Raw genomic sequence first — 10,318 nt, forward strand, 5'->3', positions numbered from 1 at the left:
GAATTTCTGAACACGCAGCCCAATTTGATTGTGAACACGCAGCACACCCTGATTAAAAGTTGAACACGTAGCCCAAACTTTTGAATTTCTGAACACGCAGCCCAATTTGATTGTGAACACGCAGCACACACTGATTGAAAGTTGAACACGCAGCCCAAACTTTTGAATTTCTGAACACGCAGCCCAATTTGATTGTGAACACGCAGTACACACTGATTGAAAGTTGAACACGCAGCCCAAACTTTTGAATTTTTGAACACGCAGCCCAATTTGATTGTGAACACGCAGCACACACTGATTGATAGTTGAACACGCAGCCCAAACACTGATTTTCTGAACACGCAGCCCAATTTGATTGTGAACACGCAGCACATACGGATTGAAATTTGAACACACAGCCCAAACTTTTGTCGCGAACACGCAGCCCATATTTTCTTGAAATCTGAACACACAGCTCAAACTCTTGCGGTGAACACGCGGCCCATATTTTTTTGAAATCCGAACACACAGCTCAAACTTGTTATCGTGAACACACAGCCCACAGTTTTTTGAAAGTTGAACACGCAGCCCAAACTTTGAGGTGAACACACAGCACACACTGGTTGAGAGTTGAACACGCAGCCCATTTTTTGATTGTGAACACGCGGCGCACACTTGTTGAAAGTTGAACACGCAGCCCAAACTTTTGAATTTCTGAACACGCAGCCCATTTTTGATTGTGAACAAGCGGCGCACACTTTGTTGAAAGTCAAACACGCAGCCCAAACTTTTGAATTTCTGAACACGCAGCCCAATTTTTGATTGTGAACACGCAGCACACATTTGTTGAAAGTTGAACACGTGGCTCAAACTTTTGAATTTTCTGAACACGCAGACCATTTTTTAATTGTGAACACGCAGCACACACTTGTTGAAAGTTGAACACGTATCTTAAACTTTTGAACTTCTGAACACGCAGCCCATTTTTTTGATTGTGAACACACAGCACACATTCGTTGAAAGTTGAACACGCGGCTCAAACTTTTGAATTTTCTGAACATGCAGCCCATTTTTTGATTGTGAACACGCAACACACACTTGTTGAAAGTTGAACACGCAGCTCAAACTTTTGAACTTCTGAACACGCAGCCCATTTTTTGATTGTGAACACGTAGCACACATTCGTTGAAAGTTGAACATGCAGCTCAAACTTTTGAACTTTTGAACACGCAGCCCATTTTTGAAAGTTGAACACGTAGTCCGAACTCTTGATGGTGAACACACAGCCCACAGTTTTTAGAAGTCGAACACGCAGCTCATTCATTTCATTTGCACGCAGCTTATACATCATACTTTGAACACACAGCTCACACATTTCACTTGTGAACACACAGCCCACACATTTCTCTTCTGAACACGCAGCTCATTCATTTCATTTGCACGCAGCTTATACTGAACACACAGTTCATACACTTCACTTCTGAACACACAGCTCATTCACTTCAGTTTTTGAACACGCAGCTCATAACATAACACTGCCCAATTTGAACACACGGCCCATAACTCAGTACTCTTTTAATTTTGAACACACAGCTCATTCTGAACCTACAGGATGCGATGACGGAACTTGCAAAAGTTGAAACAAACTCAGATGTCCGACATCTTCCTCTTTTCTTTTTGCTTTGAAGTTTGGAACCTATATAGCTTCAGATGGGTTCTGGCTTTACTATTCCCACTGGCTCGGGTTGAACCTTGCGTTTTTTTTTTGAAAGAACAAAATCTTGTTTTGCACAAATGTGGAGAACGACACGGCACTCTGAGCGCAAGACAATTTTTTGAAATTAAGAAATATGTTCTTAATTGGGCATTGAGCCTACGACTGAACACAGCGAAAAAGACTGAACAATGGAAAAGAAAAGGTAAACAACCTAAACGCATCGAGACACACTCGGAACGACTCAAAGCAAGAATCGAGACAAACAAAACAAAAGACACGACACACTGACGTGTTACAAAGACGAGAGACCTCTCAGTACGCGAGGAGCCAGTTTCTTCAGGTATTGTTTCCCACCCTTTCTCATTTGTGATTCTCACATCACTCGGCCCTCAGGCTCTGTTTTTCTGAAAAAGCCCTTTTCTCACTTTTTCTCTCAGCGCACATCTCTCTATTCTTCAATCTCTCATTTTTTATCCCTCCCTTGGGTGGTTGATGGATAAACAGGAAGTTGCGGGCTTACGCCCAACATAATCAGCTCGCGGCTATTTCCTTCGGTGACATCTGTCGATGCGCCGGATGAGGGAATGGAGCATCTCGATCCATTCCAATTCGTGCTTCGTACTCGGCTTGATACCTCGCTGCTTGGAGGATGGGAGAGCTTTCAGCCCTTTGTTGTTAACTTCAGTTATCCCCTTTTCTGGCGGGTAGATTGTCCTTTCTAGCAAGTAGAGTGCCCTTTTCCGGCAATTATGTTGACAACGGGGAAAAGACCGAACACCTGACTTAACTTTGCCCTTAGTTCATTATTTTGACCATTTTTGGTTTTTGACATTCTGTTAAAACAATTTTGGCCAACATGAGAGTTAGATTAACGTACTTGTTCGATTTTCTGATTTAAAATCATGCAAGTTGGGCTATGAGCACTGAGAGTTTTCCTTTTTTGGGTCCAAGAAATGGTCCAGTTTTGAAAAATGGAGTACTTTTCAAGAAGATTAGTCAACCTTAGTAAAAATTCTCAAAACTATTTTTGCAAACGACCACTGCTCAACGAGCACGGAACCTACTCTTGAGATGCACAACCTCAGATTCGAAGGAAAATCGCCCCTTGCTTGAAGGGAACTGCATGGCAACGGAAAGTTCCCCCTTGTTTGAACGGCACCGTGGCGCATTGAATGGCAACGGAAAGTTGCCCCTTGTTTGGATGGCACCGCGGCGCATCGAATGGCAGCGGAAAGTTGCCCCTTGTTTGGATGGCACTGCAGCGCATTGTAGGCAGTCCTCAGAGCGACGAACACAACCAAATCCTCAGATACAGAGAAGACAAAGATGACTAGAACCATCGCATGGACACAATCGAATTGTTTTACGACTGGACTTCAGAATGAAGTTGCTTACGTATCCCAAAGATGGGAATCAAGCCTCACGTAGTTCGGGGTTAAGGTACACTCGGGTATTTAACCTCTCATTTTACGCTCTAACTTTTGCCAAGGCCGCCCTTCCGGGTTTTCAGCCTTGCGAGCTTTGTTCTTCTTTTTTCTTTTTCTCAATTTTTCTTTCTTTTTTTTTTTGATATATTTTTTTGCATTTTTCTTTTTCTTTTCTTTTTGTATTTTTTTTGTCTCGCTCTAACTTTTGCCTGGGTCGCCCTTCTGGGTTTTTGGCCCAGCGAGCCTCTCAAGGGTAAAAGTGTAGCTTGGTCCATGTAAAATGGTTCTGAGATCTCGAATCCGTCTGAATCCAAGAGAATGGCTGTTGTTCGTTGATGATGTAGGAGTCTATCCAATGGGGGGGCTGAATTTGCCCCTAGTGTTGTAGATCGGAACTCAGTTTTTCTTCAGCAATACTTTCTTCTTTCTTCCCCTCTGGGATTTGGCATTCTTGCCGATCTTTGTTAGCTTGAGAAACATCCCAATTTTTTTGACTCTTCAAGCACATCTAACAGTTTTGCCCCTAGTTTGAGGGCTTTTGATCTAGCTTCGCAAGCTTCCTTTGAAAACACTTGATCTTCTTGATCTGACTTTTCTTGCCCCTAGTTCGAGGGCTGCTTCGAATCTGGCCACGCATGCCTCACATTATGGTTGACCATTGAACATTCTGAATGCAAGTTCAAGGTTTGAAAGCAAGGGGCTAAGTCCTGAGGCTAAGAGCGATCCTAGGCTGCACAATCTCAGGAGCGATTCCACACAAGTCTTCGCAGGACCGCGTAAAACATTTTTTGAAATCTTTTAAGAAAGTGACCAGTCGCTCGCGCTGAAGACAGTGTAGAACCAATCTGGATCAAGCCAGGATCCTTCCCAGTACTCACATTAACAAGCATGATTTCAATCATTAAGGGCTTAACACGCCTCTCTTTCTCTCAATTGATCAAATTTTACAAAACCCGAGAAATTCCTTCCTCTTCATTTTTTATCACAACGTTTCGAAAAATGTTTTGGAAAACTTAGGTCGATGCAACGAATTCAAGGCACAGAAAAGACACAACTTCTAGTCAAATACTGCCATCTCATTTGGAATTTCTGGTACAATTGGCACACGGCAGAAGCAAGCACAAAAGCATGAAAAACCACTGCTGTTTCATTCAAATCTTCTAGTGTCATTGGCTCCTCGGCAGAAATAGATTCACAAGGAAGCAAAAAGACAGACGCAAAACAAAATAATGATATCCGAGGTAACACCCCCGGAATCACCCGACTTCTGTACAACAGGACTGACTCGATACAACAAGACAGACCCTTAATCAAAAAGACTGACCCAAAACAAAGAGACAGACTCAAAACAAAACTACAGAACTGACTCAACACCCAAGTCGGAAGCTACAAAAACCAGCATTCGCAAATGCTCAAAACAGTGCGTGCCATATGTCACATCTGGAGTAAACTGAGTGCCGCCCGCAGGTGGTTCATCCCCCGATCACATAATCACATTATCCTCCCACAAGTTCACTGATCAAGTGCCGATAGACTTTGTAGGACCTGGTGTGGCAATGACCCCGTTGTCAAACAAGTCTTGTACATCATGGCGTAGACGAAAGTAACTGTCGATGTCATGACCGGTTTGTTGATGGTATACACAGTATTTGCTGGGGTTATGTCTGGCAGGGAGTGGATTTGGCAAAGGTTAAGGATTAAGAGGTTTGAGATGCCCTCTTTCCATCAGAACTTTGAATGCGCTGGTTAGGCTCATATGGAGAAGGGTGAAAAATCTACCCTGAGCTCGGGCTGGGCTGGCTATTTGTAGGCTGGCCTTGGCAAAAGGGTCGGCTATGGCGACTGTGTTGACTTTAGCAGGTTTGGAAATAGTGCTACTGCCAGCATTGGTACTCTCGACTGGGAGCCTTACGGCAACCTCGGCGGACCAATCCTCAATGTCGTGAATGGAGTTAAGGCCCTGCGCCCTTTTGAATTGCTTCTCAAGGTCCACAATTTTCACTGCAGTCGGATTGAATTCGTTAGCATCGGAAAGACGAAGTCTCTCAGTAGGCTGCACCAGGGTTGTGGAAACTCGAGCTTGAGTTAACCTTTCTCGGGGATCTGGACCCTGCAAATCTTCAGCTGGTAGAAGTGGGTCCAAGTTTGGCTGGGGTCCCGAAGCTGGATACGAAACAGATGCCCCAGATGGGCGTTGCGTTTTAGCACTGGTCTTATCCTGCATTGCAGTTGCCTGATTTAATGCTGCTATCATGGCCATAAATTCTTCCGAACCTTGTGCCATCACGGGTCTGTTGATGATGTGATTGGTGACTGTCGGATCAAATGAACAAAATGAACCCTATCTGGCCCTCCTTTGCTTTACCTCAGCGAAGGAACACTGATTTTCCCTTGAACTGAATTTTCGACCTGACAAAGTCTATCAGCACAAGTCCGATGAACCTCGGGGGATATCGGAGCCTTCTGAAGCTATGGTTCCCAGACTACCCTAGCAAAAGAGAAAACATGCAGCATCTCAGCTCAACTTCACCAAAACAGATACGAGTGTAGCAGGATGACTGTGCCCTCTACTGAATTCAGCCTCCAAAATTCAGCCTCAAATCTGATACCCGCAGGTAAACTGAATCCCAAAATACTGAGCTGGTGCCCGCAGGCCTGATGCCCAAACTTGCAAACTGATACATGTATTCCTGTAGAGACGCACTCTAAAAGCACATAACAGATAATTGAGAGCCAAAACACCCCTATGGAGGGGTAAGGTTTCCCTGTCCTATTTTGTCAGGAGCTAGGGTTTCACTACGCACGCAGCGGTTTCAAACAACCTAAATCGGGTAAGCAACTTGTCCTAGCTTGGAATGGTCACTATGGATTCCGAATATGCACTAGGTCGAATGGTCAAAAGGGTGCCCCGGGAAAACCGGGGTTTGTGTTCCCATACTGGCAGAGCTCACAACCGGTCAGCCTTATGGTCATGCCTTGACAAGACAAGCCTCCGGCAAACCGTTCAGGAATAGCAGATGGCAAACACGGTGTCCTAGGCGCACCAATGTACATGCAATGCAAAGAAACACATAAGTGTAGTCAAAAACAGATATCATGAGTTCGAGTCAAGTTCTCTAAATCCCCAGCAGAGTCGCCAGAAACTGTAACAAGTCCGCGGGGGACCTCGCTACAGCTCGGACTCGATTTGTGTCACGGTTCTAAGTCTGAACCAAAGAGTCCAAATCCGGCAAATCGTTTTGAGAAAACAGATTTGGAAAGAAGTGCCAAACATGGACTGCTTTGCCAGATACAGAGTCGCCATCTAAATATTTTATTTTGGGGAAATTTAGGAAACCCTGACTCGTTTGCCTAAGGCCACATGTCCGTCATCACCAAAGTTGCCTCGGCTCGGGAACTTGGGTACTATTGGGGAAGGTCACTTCGTGAGCACCCCCGCTCGCCTGATCAAAGATTGGCCTCTACTAACCATGATATCAAGTTTTGAAAACATTGTGTGTTCTTATTCCGGTTATTAGCCTAGATTTACTATCTGATGCGCACAGCATACAAGTATAGACTGGGTCGCTTGAATTGGAACAAAACATTTCATGTTTGTTTATTTGAAAATGGTTTGATGGTGTTACCCGCAAGTAGGCTAAGACGTGGATTTGCCACCCTCGGGTGGGCTTAGAAAATATGATTTTGCCACTATCTAGTGGGCTTAAAACACACATTTGATGAACTGTTCTAATTCAAATAATCCAACCTTCACCCACAGGCATTCAGGCAGTTATATCACATAAGCATATAGCCTCATGGTAAGCATGCTATTCATGGCAGTCACTCACACGCATGCAAGGATGCTAAAGCATAAAACTTACCGAGTACTCCAAGCCAAAACAAAAGCTAATTAGAAATCCATGCATGATCCTAATTATGCAGAAATGCCTAATGCAACACATGCAAAAATGCAACTATAGCAGGCTCGACTATTCTAAACATGGCATATGAGATGCAACAGCTAACATGTATTCAACTTGGAATTGAAATACAAATGCAGTTAATATGATGCGCCGAACCCGGTGCATGCAATACAGATGAATGAATGCAAACATGCTATCATACTGTATGCTAATTGAAACATGCCCTAATCTAACCACCATAAGCGGGTACATAAAAGGGAGAAAGACGTGGGGTTGGAAGACATACATCACACACACGCACACTTATTACAACATTGCCCTCGCACAGAGGGTCCAAATAAATAATATACAGTCCCGAATGAATAAATAATACAGTCCCAAATAAATACAAAAATCCTAATTAATTTACAAATTAATCTAAGAAAGCTATAAACATGGCATGCAAGCCAGGGACTGCCTCGACTCTGATGAATGATGTATGTTTGGACTGTCTTGCGCGGAAATCCACTGGGATGCCCCAAATAGCCTCTGTTTTGCAATTATTCTTGGAAAGCGCGCCAAGCGCCGGAAGACCGCTGATTCTTGATTTGCTGCAATAGAGAGCAAGAGAGGGGCATAGCAATGTATTTTCACAGATGTATGTATGCCTCGATCCTCGTGCCACCAATCACGCATATCGATGCATGATGGCCGAGGAGTCGAATTGTGCAACTCAATATAGAATGAATGCACATGAAAACAAAACTAAAACCTAACTCTATCATGGATAATCCGGAGTGTCGGTGACTGGGAATTGAGACACGTTCCGTCACTCGGAGTACGAAACGTACCTTGTTTCCCATGCTCGGGGCTAACTCCTATCCCAAGCACAATGCAATATGCATGATATGCACGAATGCAACTAATATACAACCTAGCATGCACAATGCTATGAAATGGCATACACGATGCACGAGATAACATGGCATACACAATGCGCTAACATGCAACCTAGCATACACAATGCTATGAAATGAAATGGCATACACAATGCACGATGGACTTATACCAATATGAGTGGACCTCAGCCACACTCACATAAGAGGCCATGGCGATGAAAATGAGACACTCGAGAATCGTGCACGCATGCACGCAAACCGAGGACCGACCCTAATGCACCAAATGCCACTCTAACAAGACATGGCAAGGCATGAAATATGATATGCAAACATGCAAATTTCAGGGCTGAAATGTGATACAAAACAGCCCCGAATCATGGAAACATGGCACCCGATGCATGAAATGGTACCCGAAATGCAAAGTTAGGCATACGCAATGACCTATAGCTATACAAAACATGCATTATTTGAACATGAAATGTGAAGAAAGATTCAAGGCAGTCCCAAAATAAGCATATTTACAGTTTCAAGAAAGACCAAAAAATGAACACAAATAGGGCTAAACCAATATGCAAAAATGGCCCTAAATGTGAGATAAAGAAGCAAGTCACATCTGAAGGCCCTAAATGGCCAAGATCCCTTCAACAAAGTTGAACAGAGGCTCAAAATGAAGCACTTTACAGTTTACAACAGGCCACGAAAATAAACAAAAGTATGGCTAAACCATTGTACAAGAAATGGGCCAAAAAGGGGATAAAGAAGCAAGTGAGGGTTTCTGGCCTCAAACATGGGAGGGCCCTTAAACAAAGTTGAAGAGGGGCCCAAAACATAATATTTTACAGTTGATGGCCAGACCCAGAACAGTGTACAAGCATGCTCAAAATGCTATGCAAAATAAAGCCAAAAAGAGAGCTATAACACAAACTATAAAAAGGATGCCTCAAACAGTGAAAGACCCTTAATGAAACATGAAGAGGGGGTCAAAATGAGGCCATTTGTAGTTCGGACCAGAGCCCAAAAACAGAAGCATAAGAGGCTAACAAATCATGCAAAAATGGAGCCAAAAGAGAGATACAAAGGCAAGTGGCAAATGGAAGCCTCAAACAGTGATGAGCCCTTCAACAATGTTGAAGAAAGGCTCAAAATAAGACACTTTTTAGTTCATGACAGAGCTCAAAACAGTTTATACATAGGCCAAAAATACTACACAAGAAAATGGCATACAAGGGAGCTAATGAAGCAAGTGCAACAAGGAGGCCTCAAACAGTGAGAGGCCCTTAAACAAATATGAAAAACACCTCAAAATAATTCTATTCCCAGTTAGGGTCGGAGCCCAAAACAGCAAGAAAGTATGGCTTATAAATAAATCAAGAAAATGCTAGAAAAGGGAAAAAGGAAGCTCACCCTTGAAGACTATGCCTTGACAGCCTCTTGGCTTGAGTTTGGTGGCTCCTTAGCTCTGGAAAACAGCTTCAAGTGGCTGCAATGGAGGTTGGAGGTATGGTGCTATGGGTTGGTGAAGGAATGGGTATAGGACTTGGGAGGTTTGAAGGTTAGAAGAGAGGGAGAGGAATGTGTATGTATGCAAAGCTCTTAGGTAGTTTTTCCAACCCTTATTACAGAGTTGGGAGGCTGGTTATATAGGCAAGAGAAGGGGGAAAAAGGGGGGAAAAAATGAAGGGAAATGAAGCCAAGTTTCCCTCCAAAAGTTGGCCCTCCCGGATACAGAATTTGGGGGGAAAAGGAGGGTGTATCTGCACTGTACTTGATGTAAGGATTCTGGCCGGCCAGTTATCTAGGGTTTAGGTGGCCGGCCGGCCACCTCCCATGGCTTGTCGGCTAGGGGTAAAAAGGGTCAAGAAGCATTAGTGGCCGGCCACCCCTAAAAGAGAGCCTCTGATGTGTGCACAACACAAACATGTGGTTGAAAACTGGAGACAATGAACCAGGAGAGAGAACAATCCAATTTTCAAAGGGGTTCAAAAGGTTCAAAAGAAATTACTGGCCGGCCACCAAATATTGGTGGCCTCCCAGATGTGTACATCACAAATATGGGGTTTAGGGTGCAAGAAAATGGCCCACATTGGCTTTGAAGTGAGGAAAAACGGGCGACGGAGGGCGATGGAGGAATAAAACTGGTTGTCTGAACAATTGTTGGCCTCCCATCCTTATACGACCTTCTTACCAATGAAACAGAGGTCCTTGCCAAAAACGAACCAAAACCGATGCAAAATGAAGGTTCGGGGGCCGAAACGCGCAGCTCGAGACCTCGAAAACTGATTGTTAGGCACCGGGAGTGGTGCTCGACCACGAAGTCGGTCTCTCGGACCATAGTGTCCTTCAAAAGGGAGAAAATAAGATGCATGCCAAAAATCGGAGCAAACGGAGGCAGTTAAGCGGTCCCGAATCGAG

Source organism: Camellia sinensis, chromosome 5, assembly GCF_055761805.1.
Source record: "Camellia sinensis isolate YWXY chromosome 5, ASM5576180v1, whole genome shotgun sequence".
Lineage (NCBI taxonomy): Eukaryota > Viridiplantae > Streptophyta > Magnoliopsida > Ericales > Theaceae > Camellia > Camellia sinensis.